Below are 21,859 nucleotides of genomic sequence, written 5' to 3'. Positions count from 1 at the left end.
CTGACAGTTAGTGTCTCACCGTTCTTTTTCCAGCCTCATTGAAGACACTGTATGATGCTGTACTTTTCCATTATGGCCTGAGCTAAACGAGCAGGCCCCCATCGCAGTAAAGAGGAGATTCCATCCCCTCTCAGACCTTGTCCCTGGTCATCTGCTCCAGCCACTTGCCTTGTGCTGCTCCTAAAATTCACCCGGTGGCACTCCAGGCCAGCTCTCCTCACTATGCAAATAGCTAACCAAGCCCCCAAATGAAATAACCTAAAAGAATGGGGTGTGTGGAGGTGCGGCTCAGTGAGTTGAATTAGCTCAGCGTGTGGTTAGACTAAAGCTGGAACCAGTCTTGAAAGTGAGGGAAAGAGAGAACAGGATGGGAAGCACATTTCAGCCCTCCTGCTATTCAGCTCATTGATAATATGGAGTAGCATCCTCAGAAAAGAAAAAAGAAAAAACACACAGAAATGATGCTTCTTGCATGCTCTGTTCCGTATATGGCACAGTTCCGGATGCTTTTTGTTTCAAACAAAAGAAGCAATTGAGCTGCTCAATTTTCTTTTAAATCAGACACTTGGGTTCGATTTTCAGCAATAACAGACAATCCAAGTATGTAACTCTGGTTTTAAACGCTTGGCTGAGTACTGAACTGAATGCAACACCTTTCCTGACTGATGGGAAGATGAGCCATTCTCTTCGGCTGCCACTCAGGTACTACCAGCTGGAGTAACAAGCTGCTGTTAATGTGTTGGTGACAGGAGTTATACGAAAAGGGTTGATGACTTGTAAGAAAAGCCTTGTCACAGTTCTCTATCCCAAAAAACAAACACACATCATCACAACAGGTACTAATTTGTATCCTTGCTGTTTGTTATAAAAAATGGAATGAATATGAAAACTTGACTATTATTTAAACTGTAGATCTGCCCTTCCTAGGCTGGAGAGAAAGCTACCTTTGTGGCTGCCCATAGGACACTGCACCTACGCCAGGGACAACTGGAGAACTTCTCTAAGGATGTTCAGCAGTTCCACTCCTTTTGTATACAATATAGTTACTAAAACTAACAATTAATAGAAAACAAAGCCTTATTATGTACGATACTGATGAATTCAAGAAAATGCCCCTTCAAAGTTATATAAATATTATGAAATATTTACGCTTTCTATTTTATAGCTCAATACAGTTATTTAGTTAGGACTAAACATCTCAAATAAACATCTCAAATAGGAGATACTGCTGTCCACAATAGAGTTTTTCCTCAAGCCACCTGATACTAGTAGCTATTGCTCTCAGGTTTATACTTTTCTATCTTTCATTCTCTTGAAAAGAAGACACATGTAAGGCTTCATGTATTCTGCCTTGAAAAGACCTTTTTACATTTTTTTCCTGGAAAAGTGTACACTGAGGGTTTCCTCACAGCGCATAAAGAATTCAAGCCATAGTAACTAATCACTCATGACCAGTTATGTTGATAACCAGCAGCATCGCTTCCAGTCAGCAAACAAATCTGTGGCACTCTGGTTTGGGCTTGCTTTCCGTTAACTACCAAAGACTTAATGCTCTGAAAAAGCAAGAATATCTGGAAGTTCACTGGGACACTACAACCCCTTACTGATGGACTGCTCAGCAGTAGAGGCAGATCACACTCAGCAGAAGCTTCCAAGGCCAGAACATTACTTACTTTTTGCTTGATTTGTCATTTTTTAGTCCAGTTTCCTTAGACTGTGCAGCGACCTCACTGCACAAGTGCGTGCCCTACCAATCAGTTACTCACCTACTAACTTCTGAACTTGACACCCAACTTCAAGTTTTTCTGAAATGGGGTTTAATTTCCTTTAAAACAGACCACTGGACAGAGAAGAGCAAGTCTACCAGTGTGACTTGGGGAGGGCTGCATCTCGACCTCACCTATTGCCAGCCATCAGCCACAAGTGCACTTTCCAGGGACACAAATCCCTAAGAAACCAAACTTCCCTAGTTTCCCTCATCTTAGTTTCTCTCCAGTAGGGTCTCTGGCAGGCAACACGAGAAAAATCTTAGTGGGCTACAGCCAAAAGACAGTCACTATAATCTCCTTCTTGCTGAACTGCACCATCCTAACCCACACAAACGCCTCAGGCAGCTCCACTCCAGTAGGAAATGTCTTGCGTGGCTCTGCATCAAAGCTAGCTGGGGCAGAGGTGACCCACTGCCCGGTCTCCTGGCCAAGCACAGTCTGTGAATATCACAAGGCAGCTGTGCTTGGCCTGAACTGCCCCTGCCTGTCACGGCCAGGCCTGACCTGTGCCAGTGCTGGAGACGGCTCCTTGCCCCAGCCTGAGCGTCCTCCGGAGGGGAAACAAGACCCGTGCCCAGCACAGCCCAGATCTCCCACACCTGCCCCAGCAAAACTAGAAAAATGCATCACACAGGAACCAGTCAAGTTGAAGTTCAAAGGAATAAATCCAGATATTTGTCTCTCAGAATAGTAATTTTTCCTCTTCGTGCAAATCAGAGGAGCAGTTCTAAGTTTGGGGAGAAACTGGGCTCCCTCAGTGCTGGCTGCGTTGCAACGTAGGGAAGTTGGGAGGCTTGCTCAGAGGGACTGTAGAGCGACTGTGGCTGCAACCGACCTCCCAGCAGAAGGTGCTGAAGCCCGAGAGTGACCCTCTCCTCCCTTGTGTCTCTGATACCCCCCACAGCTGAATTCTTGCCGGGGAGCGGGCCTCGGCTGTGCTGCCCTCAGCGGGGCTCGACCCCAGCAAAGGCAGAAACCTCCCCGGGGGCTGCCGCCTCGGAGATGGGGAGCGCAGCCCCCGCCCCGCTTTCCGCTCGCCCCCTCCCGCCTGCAGCGGGCTGCCCCGGCGAAGGAGCCGTCGGGCTTGGCCGCTGGAGGAGGCGGCAGGGACGGGACCCAGAGGGGGCTGCATCCCCGGGCTCCCTGCGCGGGGCACCGCGGTGGCTCTTACCTCCGTGGCGGGCGGCGGCGAAGAGCCGGGGCGGCGGCGGGGCGGCGGCGACGGCCGGGGGCGGCCGGGGGGCGGCGGCGGCGACGGCGCGGGGGTCGGGCGGCGGGGCGCCGCCGCCGCTGTACCGGCGGGAGATCACCCGGTCCCGCCGCGGCGGGCGGGGCGGCAGCGGGCGGCCGCCGTCGCCCAGGGCTTGGAGGAGGAGGTCGAGGAGCGCCCCCTGCTCGGCTCCGGCGGCGGGCACGTCCCTGCCCTCGGCGCCCGGCGGCGGCGGGGCCGAGGCCAGCAGCAGGAGCACGATGGCGGGCAGCGCCTGGCGTTTCGTCGCCCCTCGCATCTCTGCGGCGCTGGGAGGAGGCAGAGAGCGAAGGCGGTCAGCGCCGGGCCCGGCTCGCACCCCGCCCGCCCGCCCCCCATGCCGCGCCCGGGGGGCACCCCCGCGGGCGCGGAGGCGGTGCGCGCCCGCCCGCCCGCCGCTCCCGCACGCCCGGGCCGGGCGCAGCCCCGCGGAGCGGCGGCGGAGGCGGCGCGGTGCGAAGACCCGACGGGCCGCCACCGGCTGGCCCGGCCGCGCCTCCCCGCCAGCCCCCGAGCAGCCCCGCCGCGTTCGCCCGGCTCCCCGGAGGGCGCATTTATAGGCACGGATTAGGGGAAGGGTATTAACCCCGCCGCACATATTTGCGGTCCAGGGCTTTGCGAGGGATTTGCTCGGCTCCCTTTGCCCCCGGCGTTCCCGCGTCTGCGGTTGCCTCCTTTCCCCGGCGGCGGAGCGGGGCGGCGGGGGAGCCCCCGCGGGCCAGCCTGCCCACCCGCCATCCGCCCGGGCAGTGCCGCACGGCGGTTTTGGGGCGAGAGCGTACGGACGGGCAAGTGGACGGAGTTCAGTTAGGGGCGAGTTACATCGGGAACCGCTGCAAATCAGGGTGTAAAGGGCAAAAACAATTACAACAGGCTGAGGCTTCGAGAGCAGCGCTTAATGCCCCTAAGTAAGCTATTCTAATTATAGCAAACGGTTAAGATTAAGGGGGAGGGAGGAAAATTCTGTTATTTACAAACTGTTTTTATACTTGGCCTCCCTTGGAAATCCTCTTGGGCGAAAGAGTTAATCGGAGCCGCAAGGGAGCCGGCTCTCCCCGACGGCTCCGGGCTCTCCCTCCCTCCGCCGCCGCCGCACGGCAAACCCGGCGAGTAAGCGGGGAGCGACTCGGGCTTCGCTGCAGGGGCAGCGACACCCCAGCGCTCCACGCCAAAGGCCCCCTCCGGAGAGCCGGCGGGCGGCTGCTTACCTTCAGGCGGAGGCAAGCCTCGCTGAGTGCGTGCGGGTCGGGGAGAGACGTCCTCTGCCGTCGCCGGAGAGCCCGTGTCCCCGCGGAGGCTCCGCCGGGCGCGGAGCGGGGCGGTCGGTGCTGCGCCCGGAGAGGGGGGATGCGCCCTCCAGGGCCATGCGCTTCTCTTATATAGTCCGCACCGGCGTACTCATTCGAGTACTATCGACTTTAGGTGGGTGGCAGTCGATGGAGACACCTCTGGTAATCACTCTTGGGCTCAGCGACGGTCTTTTCTGACAAACTTCCTCCGCCCCGTTTGTCCCCCGGTGGATGGCAACTGAAAGCTGCGTTTGAAGTGGCTCTGATCTATTTGTGAAATTAGATTTCCCTGAAGATTGGGAAACGCTTACTAATAAAGCTGCCGGCTCAAGAGATTAAAATGTGCTTTAACTTAGCGGGATTCCCTTGGGAATACAGCAAGAGAACTATTTTTTTCGCCCTTTTCTTATTGAACAAAGAAGCCGTGAGCGAAGTGTGAAGTGTGTATAAATTTGGTTCTGTTTTGATGGCAAGGAAAGTGGTAGACTGTCTTTGGCGCGTGAATTCACAAACTAGGGACCTTGTAAAAGTTTGTTTCTCCAAAACAGCTTTTTTTAATTTTTGACAGTGAGACTTAGTGAAAAGCTAGCAAAAAAGGTACTGACTTAATGAAACCATTAAATCCACAGGTTAAAAAGCTTGCCTCCTAGAGCCCTAAGTATGTAAGCAAATAATTAGTGAATAAGATCTCAACTTTCAGAGAGCAGTGCATACACGTGGTCTGGATAGATTGAAAAGCAATACAAATTTTTAAAATTATACCAGACAATATTTCACATTATGACAGAATTTGCAAGTATAACTCTTTGTCAGAAGGTACCACTGAGATATTTACTTAATAAGAGTGGGAGAAAAAGAAAAAGGATTTGAGATATTCTTGAAGATGTGAAAATGGGGAATTTAGATTTGAAAGAGATTTAAACTATTCCGCATCTGTCTGACATATAGGACATTTCCCTACAAACTCTGTCTCTTTCACAAAACTCTGTCATTCGTACCCTTCTGTGGTTATCTCAGGTAGAGCACGCTCAGGGCTGTATCTCACAGGGGCTGCGCTGTCGCTGGTGATGGGAGCCAGCTTCTTCCCCACATCCTCCTACTCTTGTGCCATCCTCACTCACTTTTTGGGGGGGGGGGGGGGGCGATACCAGAGAGATCGGGGATCAAACCAAATTTAACTAATGAAGGGTTACAAAGGGGCTTATTACACAATTTTTTTGAGAGGTCAATGTACTGCACTAGAGAAACTGGTCTGACCTGTGGATTCCCAGAGTAACAGAAAGGAAGTGTTGATCTCTTTCTCACTACATGATTTCCTGCTTTTACCTCTTTATTGGGGGCTTATAAGGAGTTTTATTTGGTCAAGCTGACGGTTAGGTTGAGTGAAGAGGAAAAGAAAGAGCAGTGATAAGCTGAGAAATAAAGCAGCATATTAATTTACCAGCTCCAAAACAAATCCCAAAGCTTCCCTCCATTTGCCTTTTATTGGTTTGCTTTTATTTTGTCTTCAGAGATGCACATTGCCACCACAGAATGGGACTGAATTCTCCTCTAGAAATGACCAAAGTATTACCTTGACTTGAGCTCCTCTGCCCGCCTTCATAACTAGTCATGGATTAGGTTTACATCTTCTTCTAGCCCTGGGAGCAGGCCACATGTGAAGGAAATCTATGTGGCACTGTTAAGACAGAATAATTTTTCTGCTCATAAAAAAATCAAAGTCTTTACTGGGTGTCTGTTTGAGGCAGGTAGCAGAATACTCACAATAAGTAAAAGCAATATTGCAAAAGGCAAGGAAATAGCCCCTCTTCTGTCCCCTACATCCCCAAAAAGGTTCGAAGAGATTTGCAAACTCCTGTAGCAGACTATGCAATCTTGATAGACAACATCCTGGAGCTGCTAGTTTGGGAAAGTTTGTGACTCCTTGGGCAAAGATTGTCAAATATGTCACCCACATTCAGTGGGTTTCTAAGATACAAATACTGTCACAAATACTAAGGCCGCTAAATTTTGTTCTTTAGCTTACATGAAGGGGATTTAGGGTTTTAAATCTTTGTATCAGAACCCAACTAGGCCCTTTACCATTGTGAGCCACCCAGTTTTACCCGTCCTTATCTCCACTGTCACTTGCTCCCCTCCTTTGGAAGAGCTGCATCCTTCTTTCCTTGGATTGTGGATTGACATTATACCCATCCAGACGGCAATAAATTGTTTTTTAATTACTGTTTTAAATTAAACCAAACTGACAGGTTGTTTGCTTCATTTGTTACCAGGACTTTTTTTTTACTTTTTTTAAAAATGTTATTCTTTGTGTATTTTCGAAGGAATAAACAAGAAGTCAAGGAAACAAGGGAGTAGGTGTCCCTGCAGAGCAGCTTGAGAGGCAGATCTATCAGGCCCTGAAGTTACTCCAATGATTCCCATTCACTGCTGTGGGAGTTGGAGCAAGCCTTAAAATGAAAAGAACCAGTCAGAGCCACAGCACATCTAAATCACAAGTTTTAAGTAGCTTTTTCAGATTCTTTCTATGCCCAAGAGCCTTAAAGACTTATTTAAAATCCAAACAAAAAAAAAGATTTGTTTTCTATGATTGTTCAAAGCCTTGTCTCTTTTTAAATGGTTTTGATATTTGAATTCTTCAGAGAGCATTTGAAAGAATGGCAACCAGAGAGCAACCAGAGGAAGATGACTGCTTTACTAATCCCAGGCAATTCTGGCAGGTTGAAAACCCATTCTCAGGTTACGGTTACATTGGCCCTTTTGTTAGTAGCTCTAAAGTGCCTCCTCATCATTATACGGAGAAAGAACCTCAGCATGAGATTTACATCAAAGAGAGCATCTTAAGACTGCACTCAATATCTTATTTAGGAATTGAAAACCTGTTCATAGTGAGCCTAAATAAGTCTGGTCATTTGCTTCTTGTAGCCGGTGGATTTCAACTAGTACATCACATTTTTTTACTGTGGCATGTTCTTTTTATTTTCTGATCTGTCTGAGCCACAAGTCTATGTCTGATTGAAGTTAAAAGCAAACTAGTTAAATCAAAGTATCATAGGGCTGACAGGGACTTGGAGAGATGTTCTAGTGCTTTCCATTGCCCAAGGCAGAGCCAATTGTACCTACGTCATCAGGGCTCAGTAAGAAACCTAACTTTTCCCGTCAAGCTCAACACTTCAACCCAAATCCATTAAATGAACAATTGGTAAATGTTGGTTTAGTAGTGACATTTTACCTTGGGATTTACACTGAAATCTAAAAATTATCTAAATGTATTCCCAAAGCACACACTCAAATAAAAGACAGGCTAAGGCAAGATCTAAAATTTAGGTGTCTCACTGTTTCTAAATAAATCTGTCAGCCCAAGATTTCCATGGCCACTCAGCTAAATCAAGAAGAAAAACAGAGGAAAAACTTGGTTCTGTTGAAGTCCGTGGGAATTTTCCTGTTGACTTTGTTGAGCTGGGATTTAATGCAGGGTTGTTACTAAAGGAGAGGTGAGGATGTGAAAAATGACCTCAAAAATATGAATGTGTTAGCCAAGGCAGTAATTTATAGATGGCTGCTGTAATTTCTGATAAGTAATAGAGGATCCCAGCTGGTTCTCACACTGTTCCCTTAAAATCAGAGTTTTTGAACAGCCATATATATGTATGCCTGTTGAGGCTGATATAAATATACTGGATCCTGCCTCATTGCAGAGGACTTGATCAGATGATCACTTGAATACCTTTTGCAGTCCTTTATTTCTATGAATCTATAGATTTTTTGCAAGCAGCTTTTAAGGCACAGGACACGCTAATGAACTGGCCAACAGTGGAAGGCCGTACAGTTAAACTGTAAAAGAAGTAAAACAGTATTACTAAAAGAGATGTGAGAATCAGTGTGCCATATATATATATCTCTCTCATGACTTAAAACTTAATGCATCTTGTAACTTAATGCTATTTTTTCAGCATTTTTTTGTAGAAATAGCACAGCAGAGAATTGTGGGATGTTCTCGAGTTTTAGGTAGGAGCTTCAAATATTTATTCCATAAAATAAAGATCATTGTCATTCCAATTAAAAAATAGCAATTAGTTTTATTATTACAAACATATCTAAATATTTTTTACCACAGAGCTATAATGATCTTTACTGGCTTTATCACTGAGAAATTCTACCCTGAAGTCACCTCCATTTGGGTTTGGGAGGCATTTTGCACCTGCAACTAAGAAGTAATGAATCATTTTTGGAGGACCTATGGCTCCCCTGTGCTCTAGAAGGCTCAGCGGGAAACATGAAGCAGCTTCTGACTGAGATATTTCAAGGAAAAAAAGAAGAAAACTAACCTGCAAGTTGTTCAGCAGGAAGCAAAGAGGGGATGAGGGAAAAAGCCGGGAGGAGCAGAGTCCGGTAGAACTGTGAAATAAGTCCTTCCTCCTCCTTTTATTTTTCCTGAAACAGTTTCAGTAGTGAAGGTTTTGTTCCTGCACCATCTGACCCACTGTCTGCAGCTGGGACTATTCAGCTGAAGGAGGCATGTGGGAGAAACTACCACGTTCAAAAGTAGAGTCTGGGTCTGTAGATGTTATTTCACAAGAATCTAATCCAAAGTTTCTCTCTTAGACCAATTGATATTGGGAACTTAATAGCAAGAAATGAACATTGCTTGCCTTTTAAATTGTTCTCTGAACAAGACCTTCTGCAAACTTCCAAAGAAGAAGAATGGAAAGACTTTAATACCCTGACAGATTTTGCAGGATCCCAGAGTGCTGTACTGAGAACAGGTCTCGAGGGCCGAGCAATACCCAGTCTGACCGAAGGACCCGTTTGAACTGCTTGCAGTCCTTCACAAACGTTGTGACATGGATGATTTGAAAGCAGTTATTTGTATTACCATGACTCTGAAGACTGACAGTTTATCTTAGAAAATCTCCAATAATTGCTTGGTTTATTGTCAGCTTCTGATTTTGACCAGAATTACATTTAAGAAGGAAGCAGCAGACCCTCCCCAAGAGTCCTGCAGCAGGCATCTGCTGTTATCTTACCCCATCGTCAAATCAAAAATAGGTACCAAATAGTCCCACTGGTTTGAGTCTTTCTCTTTTGAACCCAGTCCTGGATTCTCAGCTGTCGGATGTACCACAGAAGACAAAGTCCTGTTTCTAAGGTAATGACAGCTTATTACACCTGTCATTATAGCTATTAAAAGAATTAATTTACAGATGCAGTGGGTCAAAAATAAATCTCTTGCCTGACACAGAAGACATCTTCACCATGCACCCTTCGTGACAGCAGATTCGTGACAGCAGACAGGAATTTACTGACACCACCAAAAAGCTGACTGGTGACCAGAATAACTGTGCATGTGACATGGGTTCCTTGAAGAGCTCTGTCTGGCCAGCATGAGGACCATCATCTAAACAGACAGATCCATTTCCTTTCAATAAAACCAAAAACTGAGTGGTATTTTCAGAGCTTTTTGGAGGGAAAGGTTCAATGGTAGCCTTCACCGCAGATGGAGAGTCACTGCAGGTGTGCTGCATCAGAGTGGCCTGAGTCTAGAGCTCACTGACTCCCTCTGCTGAAGTAATCATCTTTAAAAGAAAGAAAATTTTGATGGAAATGTTCTGTCAGTGATGAAAGAGGACGCTTGAAATGTTTTAGAAAAAATGAACTGTAGGGACCACCCCAAATGAGAAAGTCAGCCAGCTCAGGTTCATGCCACCTCCAGAGCAGAAGTTCAGATATTCAATGTCATTCCCTACAGCAAAGACATTTTCTGATGATTTATTACATCAAGGATAGATTTCCACAGTAGTCTCTTGTGGATGACCTCTGATTTCTTGTCTGATTTCTCAGTAGACTGGCAAATTTTCCAGTCCTGCTGCACACCGATGGTGTCAATGCAAGAGATTTCTAAGAAGCATTTGACTTTGTGCCACGTGACAGTTTAGTGAAGAACTTCGAAAGTTAAAATGGCCTGAACTCAGTAGATTAACAACTGGTTCACTGAAAAGCTTCATAATAAAAATGTTAGTGAGGTAATCTTATTTAGTTGAATAGCATGCACATCAGTGTTGATTTGGGAAGAGATTTTCAGCAGGAATCGATTTTTAGACTGGCAAGTGATAAAGAAAACTGGTCTCTGTTGCAGGTCAATACGGGTGCTGGGACCAAGAGAGCACAATCAATCAGGATGCAGCCAGATGCAGAGTGAAGCTATCTGAGGGTGGATTCCTACCTGAAAAACAGTTGCTCTGAAAAAAAAAGTCATAATTGGCCAAAGCAATGCTGTTGATGTCCAGAAAGACGAATCTCAACTAATACTGTCTCTCACTGATGAGACTGCTGCTCAAATCTTGTACTTGAGTCACCAATTCATACCTCAGGGAGAATAATGAAAACTGAAGACAAATAAGGAATATGCTTTTAAGTTTGGAAAAAATACATTAAAGTGAAAGTCTCAAGCTTATCAGAGAGAACCTTGAGCTTAGCCTAAAAATATCTACTCAGAAAACAGAAATTTGATGTTAGGGAAATCTTTAATTTAGGAACATGAATTTGGAAAAGACCATCATGGTCATTCAGTCTTTAAAATTGAAATTACCAGTAAGAGTGCAATAGAGATCTAATTCAATGCACTCCACATGCCCTTACAGACTTTGAATGACACAATATTTTTAAATAGTCTAGAGCAAATTTTAAATGCCTGTAACAGGTCAAAAGACAAATCTATAATGTCTGAAGGAACATAAGGGAAAAAACCAAGAACAATGCCAAAGCCTTAACGCCTTGCAGGAGTAGGGAATTTTTTAAATAAACCGACCCGAGGAAGCAGGTCATCCCCTTGCTATGAATGTCAGAATGCTTATGCCTACCTGACCTAGAGGAAAAATTTCATGATGACTCCAGCCCTGGTGACTGATTTATATCTGAGCCTGTGATTATGATACACTAGCCAAGCAGCTGAGAATTTAATGAATTACTAATGGATCTTTTTGACATATTGTCTCCAGCTGTGAAAGTCTCCAGTGACTCAAAGGAAGGGAAAAATACCAATCCTTTCCTCCTCTCCCCCTGCTGAAGCAAACGAGGCATCGAAGGGATGCCTAAGGAATGGTCCCTGTTTTCATCAGGTGGCTAGTGAAAACATGGGGTTAAAGCCATGGAAATGTAATAGATAAGCAGTGATCCTATAACTTCCAAATTCACTTGGATACAGCCACTGGTTATTTTTAACAAACTACTTCTGAGTGCGGCACGGTTCTGTTAACAGAGGCAGTGAGACCAATGGCTTTATCTTTTTTTTTTCCCCCATAGCTTTCTTATTAATTCTCCAAAGTTAAATAACAGTTTGGAGGAATATTTGATTGTAGATTTTGTCTATTTTTAAGATGTCCATCCTTTAATAAAAGTTAGTTTGTAAAAGTCTACAGCCAATGACAGAGAAAATCACATTATAACAAATTATATTAATGTCTTCAAGTCTTATAAATGAAAGAAATAAAGTGTTTAATTTGTTAACATCAGGTTTGAAATCCTTTTAAATACCTTGCCGTATCCTTGGTCCCAACTGAAGCTTTTGATGATCATGAGTGGCACTAATAAATTACACATTATGTAAATGTGTTTTTCTGATAAGTTTGAAAAGAATAAGCATTTCATTTTGCTTTCCCTTCTCCTGTACGGCAAGATTGGATCATTGCAGAACCCAGCTCCAAAATAATACCAAAAAAAAAAAGAACTAGATCTTCCTAACTCTTTTCAGTTGTGTCTCTTTTTGTCTTCTTTTCTTATTCCCTTTCCGGCATGGTACTTCTATATCTGAAATATTCACCTTACCTATTCCTTCAACAGCCTCAGTTTCTCCTTGGTACACGTTGGTTGATTCTGCCTTCCTCTTTTCAGCCATCCATCCCCCACACTGTTCTCTTTCTTTTCATTTAAAATGACACATGACACTACAGCTGAAATATCAAACATGTTCACTCATGCAGTTTTTTACACATCCCTTGTATTTTTAACAAACAGAAAGCCATATACCAAGTTCTTTGTTACCAAGGAAAAGAAGAAACCATACTAAATACAGAAAATTTATGCGAAACTTTTGTTTCTTGGTACCTGAACTATGACAATTTAATAAACAAGGTAAGTAACACTTTTTTTTTTTTAATGTTTCGATTTTAATAGTGGTGGGGTTTTTATTGTTATTGGTGGTGTTTTCCTTTTTTCTGTGGGGTTCTTTTTTCAAATTGACTTGGACATTTTTAAGGGAATAAAGATTGACTGAGAGAATCAAGCTGTGTTAATTAGATGCTGTATTGTTGTTGGAGATTATTTTCAGTTTACTTGAAACCAATATTAAAGCTGGAAGTTGTGCTGAGGTTGTACATTCCTTGTTCTGAATTATTGCATCTTTTGCCACAAATCCTTGCAGTGTGACCCTATGGGAGCTAAGCTGCACCTATCTAATAGCTTCCACTGGATCCCTTTCTGTGCACCACAGAAGAGGCTTCTCAATTCAGGTAACCCACTTTACATCAGTGTCATCTGTCTGTTAAGACTGGGGATCCTGTAACAACAAGGGAACTCTGCTGGGGTAGAAAGGACCAAATGGACCAGAAAAAAAGAAAAAACAGAGATGTATCAACCCTTCCCAATCACTGGCAGGATTACTACAAGGCACACCATGATGCTGCATTAGAGATTGTTAAGGCAGCCCTGAAGATGCTCACTCAGCTGCTTGGAAGCAGCGTTGCCTGTCACGGTGTGTACGGCCCCTTCCCAGACTTGGGGAAGCTGCTGGCCCTGCTCTGACAGACAGCAAAATACCAGCAATGGTAAGCGGCCTGGGCATCTGATTCCCACATGACGAATAAAAGGCGCAGAGATAGGGGAGGCTTGCCCTGTCTAAGGGAACATCCCAAGCCACTGGGGAAGGGTATTTATTGGTTTTGGTTGGTGACTGCTTTTTGGATGATAAATGCCTATTTGGAGAGGCTTTTTTACCAGAAAGGCCATGGCAGTTATGTGCCTGACCTGAAGGACAGAGAGGGCAGCCTACAAAGTCCACCTGCAGTGATTTAGCCACTGCTCAGTTTTGCCTCTCAACACTACTCCACTCTTCATAACTGGAAAGTAACATGAACATTTATTATACCTTGTTAAAACCTTTCTTTGTTTGGCCTGTTTTCCTGAGGCAGTGAATTCTCACCCAATTACATTATTTGTCTGTAGCTTCATGCACAATTTAAACCAATGTAATTTGGAATGGCTGCCAAAAAGTTCAATGCCATACACTGCATGCCTCTGGCCACCAAATTTCTGCCCTTGAGCTGCCACCTCTGTTAGGCTGGCACAGGAGTTCAGGTGGTTGCTTGCTGAACTGGGTCAAGATACTGATTCAAGCTGAAATTAGTTCCTAATGGCTAGTTTCCCCATGCAGCCCACTGTATAGCTCACAACTCCTCTTGTAGATATGAAGAAGCAGATACCATGGAGATGTCAGTGAAGAGCTGGTAGCAAGGGAGAGGCAGGACTGCGTCTTCCAGAAGCAATACTGACTTATAGTGTTCACAAATATGTGGCTGCAGACGAGACCGTGATGCCCTCTGCCCATCCTAACAGCATTTGAGTGCACTGGCCATTTCAACCATGTTGACAGATGTATAATAACAGATAAAGATATCCTCATATTTCTCTAAACATAAAAGCCAAAGGCAGAGGGAGCAATTCATTAGTGCATGGAGAGTGAAAAGAACTAAAAATCTTTACGAGGGATGCCCTGCTGTTCTGCTCTCCTTCCCAGAAGGTCGAGAGAGAATTGACTCGGCAGGAGGTGGGCCCAGTACTGCGCTTGCTACTGCTCCATCTCTCCTGTCTCATCTCCTGTTTTCCCTCCTCCACAATTCTCATTTCATTATCATCGCAGGAATTTGAATATGTTGCTGAGCAAACTGCACAAGGCTCCTGCAGCAGCTGGGCTAGCACTTACCTGCTAGGCAGCACCAAGACACGCAAAACCTGACTGAAACTAGGCAAAGGCTATATTTCCAAAGCCCTTTCTTCCCTCACCTTCTAAATAAAAAACTATAAAATAGATTTCAGCTGCCAGACATGATGCTTTACAGAGTTTATAAAACACTGTGAAAAAACGTGTTTGTTAATAAAGCTAGTGGATCTAAGATAAGCAGATCTTCTTGGCCCAGACAAAGACCCTTAGCTGTTTGAGGAGGAAGACTAAGAGTAGGAATAGCCTCTCACACTGCCTGCCTGCAACATATGGACCTTTACTAAATCTGATTTGAACAGGTTTAACTTATTTGGGTGTAAGCCTACTAAATATTTGGAGAGTAATTCAGATTAAAAAAAAAAAAAAAAGACCAACCTCCCCTTTTTCTTCTGTATGACTGTCCTGGTTTTGGCTGGGATAGAGTTGATTTTCTTTAGTAGCTGGTACAGTGCTGTGTTTTAGATTTAGTGTGAGAATAATGTTGATAACACGCTGATGTTTTAGTTGTTGCTAAGTAGCGCTTATCCTAAGCCAAGGACTTTTCAATTTCCCATGCTCTGCCAGCAAGCAGGTGTGCAAGAAGCTGGGAAGGAGCATAGCCGGGGCAGCTGACCTGAACTAGCCAAAGGGGTATTCCATACCATAGAATGTCATGCCCAGTATATAAACTGGAGAGAGTTGGCTGGGAGGGGCGGTTCGCTGCTTGGGCATGGGTAAGCGGGTGGTAAGCAACTGCATTGTGCATCACTGGTTTTTTTTTCCTTTTTTTTTTCTTTTTTTGTCTTCCTTTTTTTTTGTTATATTCCTTTTCATTACTATTATTATTATTATTATATTTCATTATTATTATTGTTAGTATTATATTTTACTTTAGTTATTAAACTGTTCTTATCTCAACCCACGAGTTTTACCTTTTTTCCTGATTCTCCTCCCCATCCCACTGGGATTGGGGAGGGGAGTGAGGGAGCGGCTGCGTGGTGCTTAGTTGCTGGCTGGGGTTAAACCACAACAATGACACGGTGTCATCTCTGTAGGGCAGAAGAATAAATACTGCAGACAATGCTGGAAAAGAAAGAAGACTATAGATGTCTCTGACAAATGGCTCCAGTGACACAGTCGAAGCACTCCCACTCAGTTATCTGAAGCAGCTACCTATCTAAAATGAGCTTTGCAGGTACTTTAATCCCTAGCTCAACTTTCCTCTAGTAGGAGATTACTTAAACAACAAAATGATGGAGAACTAAACAACAAGGACTTCATTGTCCCATTAGGTGCCATTGCCTTTTTCAGTCCTATTCACCTCACCTTTGTCTCTATAATCTCTTCTTATATTGTCGAGTTCATCGGCAGAGACCTTCTCTTCTGCTCTCTGTGGAAAGCTTCTTTTCTACTATTCTTATTAACAATAATAACACTAAATGAGTCAAGGAGAAAATTTAAGTAGGAAAGATAACAAGCTGAGTGGAGGAGGTAGAAAAATTGTTGAAAGGACTGTTGAGTGAGTGCAGAAGCAGTGATGCAGGGAGGAGGAAAGATGCAAGGCACGGAAGGGTTAAGAGAGGAGGAAAAGAAAGTCTGAGTCAATGCAGAGTAGGAGGAGGTGATTAAGAAGAAATCAAAAAGTTGAATGTTAAAAGGAAGGAAGAATTTTGTTACAGTGAAATCAGAGGGGCAAAGAGAAAGAAATGGAAAGACAGAGAAAATCCTGAATAGGCTGAAGGAAGGAAGTTGTACTCCACACCTTTTCTATAATGTGAAGAAACTGAAGCAAATGAAGAAATGAAGGAACTGGAAGAGACTAAGTAGTGAAGAAGAAAAGGATAGTGAGCTGGGGTAGGAGACAAAATCAGAAAAAGTAAAAAAATATGTGTTTGATATATGGAGGGGAAGAAGCTGAGGGATATAAGTATTCGTCTAAATATTATATTCACCTTATTTTCTTAGAAAATGAAGGGGTCTTTCCACAGGAAGAGTTAAGCTGGAGTTGAACAACAGAAAAGGGAAGTAAAAAAATCCCAAACTTTTATAAACTGGGGGAGGGGCATTTACAAGAGAAATACTGCTTTAAATAGAATAATTTATGGAGAAAGACCATCGTCAAAATGTCACCAAATACATACCTGCAACACATACAGATAAGTCACATATATTTTCATACACTCTTCCTAAATATGAATTGTCTTAAATAGATTTTGTTTGGTATGTTAGTTGGATTTTATGCTATTTACTAGCTGAAAAAATCCCAAAGCAAAACATTTTCTCTGGCACAGGGCATTATATTGGCATTTGGCTTGCTACTGAGGTAAGTGAAAGACGATGAACTTGGCTTTGCTGTTGCATAACCACAGATGATGTTCTTTAGCTATTATCTACTCGTGCAACAATCCTGAGCTTTTATAAATTGACTCTGAGCATTTCTGAAGCATGACACATTCATAGCTTTCTAATGCCTAAAAGCTAAAGACATTGGCTTGTCAGGAATTCCCCCCAGATTCCCCCCATTCTCTTAGATCATTCCTATCCTTCTGAAATGCCTGCTTTTTTGTAATACCTGAGGGCCTTTCACAGTCATCAGCTTCCAGTACCTCCATGGTTCTCTTCTCATTTTTCTTGAGCCCTATTTGAATACTGTTCTGATACATCTGCACATCTTGAAAGTGTGTTGAGCATGCATTAGTGCAGTCGTAGCTAAAGGACACATTTGAGAAGAGCACTTCTACATACCACAGAAACACTGAAGCTCATTAGGTTTTGTCCCTGAAGGAATACTGCTCCATCAGAGAGTGCTGATTAAATAGGACATATGGGTCCTGCAGGAGTCCATCAAAAAATTCAACAGAAATAATACAGGTTTCCAGGCAGCCTGCCTTGACAAAGCACTAGCCAGTTGGCTGGCAGCAGGGTGCGCAGGTTGCCGGCTCCCCGGGATCCTCCACTTCCCTGTGGGAGCAGCTGGCTCCTCGGGCAGCCAACAAGCCAGTGCGGCAGCTGGGCAGCTGAGCATCCAGGAAAGCAATCAGAAGGGTGGGAAGCAAAGGAGTTTGGCAGCTGGTCAAACTGCTCATAAATCAAGAGAGACATTAGAGGGATCTCATTCCCATGAAAAGTGTCAAGTTTCTGACTTTTCATCCTGATCCAGGAGGAAATATATACATGTGTGTATGTGTATGTGTGTATGTGTGTCTATATATATGTAAAAAAAGGTAATATATATGTATGCCTATGTATATGCACACCTATTTTAAAATGCTATTTCTTGTGAGAAACAAAATCCTTATTCCAGCTGGCTGTAATGAATTGTTGCTGTCCTCTGCCATGAAGTTTCTAAATAGGCAACTAGAGGCCAAAATTAGGGAAGCTAATTTCAAGGAGCCCAGCAGATTAAAGGAAATGTCATGACATTGTCACTGCACATTATTACAATTAAATATGATCCCGGGGATGGGGTTAAACTGAGAGAGTGTAACTTATTTAGTCCTGCATTAAACAATCATCACTGAATGCTTTTTAAAGCTTTATTAAGTATGAGGAAAATATGAAGGCAAGAGGAATAAATATAAGTAATATATTTATATTTACAAATATATATGTATGTGAAGTAGGGCTCCTGTGTCAGCAATATTTGTTCTTACATTTCTCCTGCTCCTATTCTTTGTAAGAAAAAAATTCCTCAGTTTGACAGTCTTCAGAAAAAAGATAAAATATGAGCTGAGAGGATCTTGAGCTCTTTCTGAGGACTTTCTGATCCTGGTTCTTTAAACCAAAGGGCAAATTAAGGGAAAGATTAAAGAAAAGAATAGCAAAGGCAAGAAACGCTGTGGTCTGTGTCTAGTATGGGCATCACCACTTCAGAGAGAGGAGCAAGCTCTCCTTCTTGACAGCTGCTGAAGGAGGTGGCCAACAGAGCCACATGAATCTGCTGAGGATATTGCTTTCAGCTGGTCAAAAGCTCAAGTAGTGTGCTGGGGGATGCAGTCTTAGCTGGCTAGACCAACCTTCTCGGTTTCGTCTGGCCAATGTACAGAGTAGGGGAGAGAGGGAAGGCCGAGGCAGAGACACACAGGTGTCTTGAAAGCACAGGTGACTGACCAGAAGGACAAACTGGTTTCCTCCCCTTGTATGTATGACAAGGGGAAATTGTAACAAGAAAGAAGTGAAGTATACAAGAAACAGGAAGCTTCCTCATTTCAAGATTTTGTTGTCTTGGATGTGGAAATCACTCCTTCCCCTAAGCCTTAAGTACAGAAAAACATAACATTTTGTTTTCTTTTAAAGAAATCGTTTTTCAAATCTTATTTATTAGATAATGACAAATTAAAGACACTCTTCTGAAAAAAAGAAATAAGTTTAAACTAAAGTTAGCAATATGATATTTCTTGTATTGATAGTAGAATGTTTCTTCTCTTCTAAAGTACCTAAATAATTTAATACGGTAAACCTGCAACATAAATATAGATGCCAGCATGCTTTGATCTTCTTAATACTGGCAGGCCTCTGTTACCTCCCACTCTTGATTTTGTTAACAGTAATTTAAGCAGCAATCCTTTGAGATAAAAGGATTACAACTTTATGAAGATATTCTCTTACAAAATTCAAACACACACTCATAAAGCTTGTCAGGCAGCTTTGCTCACCTTGTACCTCCACGGCGCACGACTCTGAAATGCTTGCTCTGTGCTGAGTGGTTTCCTCATGCAAGCAAGTAGCAGATCCTGGGGACAGTTAGAGGCCGGTTGCGAGATGATGCCAAAATCCCTTGCTCTGCTAAAATGCGAGCATGACATCATCTTGTGTGCTTGTTTTGTACAAACACACACTGCAGTAAGTGCCACTGTGGTTGCGCAAGCCTTGCTCAGCCCATAGCTCTAACAAGCAGCCCCGGTGCCTCCGTGGGGACAGTCCCTTCCCCGGGCTGACCATGGTTCCCAGGGTCAGGGTAGGAGCTTAGTGCACTTCTACCTGGATACAAAAAAGAGGCAAGCATGCCCGAAATACGTGGGAATAGCCTGTTAGTTATTTTAGAACAGATTTTCCTATATAAAAAAGAATAAAATAAATATTCCTTAATAATTTTCTATATAGTTTTATGACATATAGCTGCTTAATACTGCTGGAAACAATTTCTTTCATCCATTTAGTTTTTTGAACTGTAAATCAGTACATTTTATTTCTCATGATTGGTCTAAACTTTTTTGAGGGTTCAAGTTTCTAAAGGTTTGTTTACTGCTCCAAGGACCTGGGAGACGTTCATTTTAATGAATGAGGAATGAAATTTTAGGCTATTATTTGAATCAATATTCTACTTTTACATAGAATATCAGTTTTCATCTTACTTGGTGAATCTGGATTATACAGTGATTATTTCTAGAAAAAAGATGTCAGCTGAAGTAATTCAAATCCCAATTGGCAACACAAATATCATGGATGAAATTTGAGGCTTCCGAAAAAATACATCAGTGGTTAGTTAATTTGTAAGAGGACCTAACTTCTCTCAATGTGTTTAGGAAGGTCTATAAGCCATTTACTAAAAAATTGAATAAAAAGAATTTCTTTTTTCCAAATTTGTCATACCTAATTCCCTAATCTAGAGTCCAAATGATGTAATTGAAGTATAAAGCTGCACACAGCAAAAAACTTTATTTTTGTGTTAGTTATAACAACACAGCTGCAATCATGGCATCACTCGTTACTTTTATGCTGTCATCTTTCTAGCATAAATAGCTACAACTTCTAATAAAGTTAGTGACATTGAGCCATTGAAGATGTGCTTAAAATTAGTTTTGAATTATTTATTTGTAGGTATGCAGATCTTCTGAACACTGAACAATCAAAATAAAGATGTTGAAGAAAATTACTTGGTTCATTATTACATTTCTGTACACTTAGTACCCTCACTAAAGGCTATTCAGACATTGGAGATAAATGTTTTAGATATTAGTAAGAAGAGGTTAGTCACTTATTTTGCTTTGCCTTTGATTAATTTCATAGGTGCTGGTAGGGACAATTCTCCTTTACAGATTTAAATGGGTAGGACTCTCATGCAGCAAGTGTTTCCTTGTTTTTTTCTATCATCAAGGCCGATGTGATAATGATAAGCAAAAATGTGGCAATCAGTGCCTCTCATTGAGAAGATCTCACGGTACTTCTCACAAGATTTGTGCCGTGAGCAAGGAATTTCTCCCTCAGGCAACCAAGTTATCTCATACTTGGGAATTCCAATTTGTTAATCCCCCGGAGCATTCCCAGCCAGGTGTTTTCTGTTGAAAACATGAGTGCAGTCTCATATGAATCATATAAATGGAGAGCTGTGTTGTAACAGACAAAAACATCTAAGTAATATAAAGAAAAGCTAGCGTAAAGGGTGCACATTTCATGTGGTGTAATACTCTCATTTAAAAAAAAACATCATGAGACTCAGTAGGCTGAGAAGATAGTTCTTCATCTTTAACAGTGTAGCATGTTCAATTTCAGGTAAATTATGTAATTTCTAGTGCGTTATCTTAGTAGGGCAGTAATGTTAGCTTATTTGTTACCAATAGATGGCAGTGATCACTCAGTTTCCTGCAGGAGTAAAAATTGTGGAACAAAAGTCAGGTGTCAGGAGACAGGTAGGTATTCAGGTGGGTCCGTCTGTAAATCCTGGAGTTATTGCTATTATTATTGTGCTTTTAACCAGAACATTACCATATTTTCATATGTTCTGGTATCAGGTAGTCCGTGGATTAAGGAAACCTCTTTTGATGCCTACTTTGAAACCAATTCCATGTCCTGGTATCAGCCTACTGGACTGAAGCCTTCCCAGTGAGCTATTCATCCCTTCTCAGGAGGCAAGTGGACAGGTGTACTTCCTTTGCTACCATGTATTACATGGTTTGTAGGCATCTCTTCTCTGCAGCCTTCCCTTTCTGCTTTCCAATGTGTCTTTCATGCTTAATGGGCAGCTACTCAGCAGGCAGTCACTGCTCTCTTTGGAAAGGTACACTCAAAAGCAGAGTTGATGGACAATAAGCTTTGGGGGATGAGAATGGCAAATTGTCTGAATAAACGGGTTTGTGTCACTGGTGATGCAAAGAATCCCTTCAGCTGGTGTATGAGAGAGATTCAGAATTTTTTTCAATTCCTGTGAGCAAAACAGAAATCGCTAGGACTGCTGTGCTATCAGCATGAAAGCAACAGAAGAGAAAAACAAATCCTAAGCAAGTCGCTGCTCGTCTTTTTCTGATCCAGATGCTACTTACTGGCCTTGAGTCCTCCGTAGCTCTCAACAGTGTGGATGTATTTCCTTGAGTGACTCAGAACATGCAAACATTCGTGTTCACTCCTCACAAAGATCAGCCAGCTCGTTGAAGGGTCTGAGTATGCAAATGGTGAAATATGCAACACACTCAAAATTTTCTCTTCCAGCACTTGCACAGCTTGCCAAGACACAAGGTGACTTCAGCTCAAATCTTATCTCTGACAGCTGTGCCTTCCCCAACATATTTCATTCCATATCAAACAATATCTCACAGCTTTGGTAAAGGAGTTAACTACTTTCTTTGTTTTAACTACTTCCATG

The sequence above is a fragment of the Gymnogyps californianus genome, chromosome 2 (genome assembly GCF_018139145.2).
Source record: "Gymnogyps californianus isolate 813 chromosome 2, ASM1813914v2, whole genome shotgun sequence".
Lineage (NCBI taxonomy): Eukaryota > Metazoa > Chordata > Aves > Accipitriformes > Cathartidae > Gymnogyps > Gymnogyps californianus.
Note: the sequence above shows the minus strand (reverse complement) of the source record.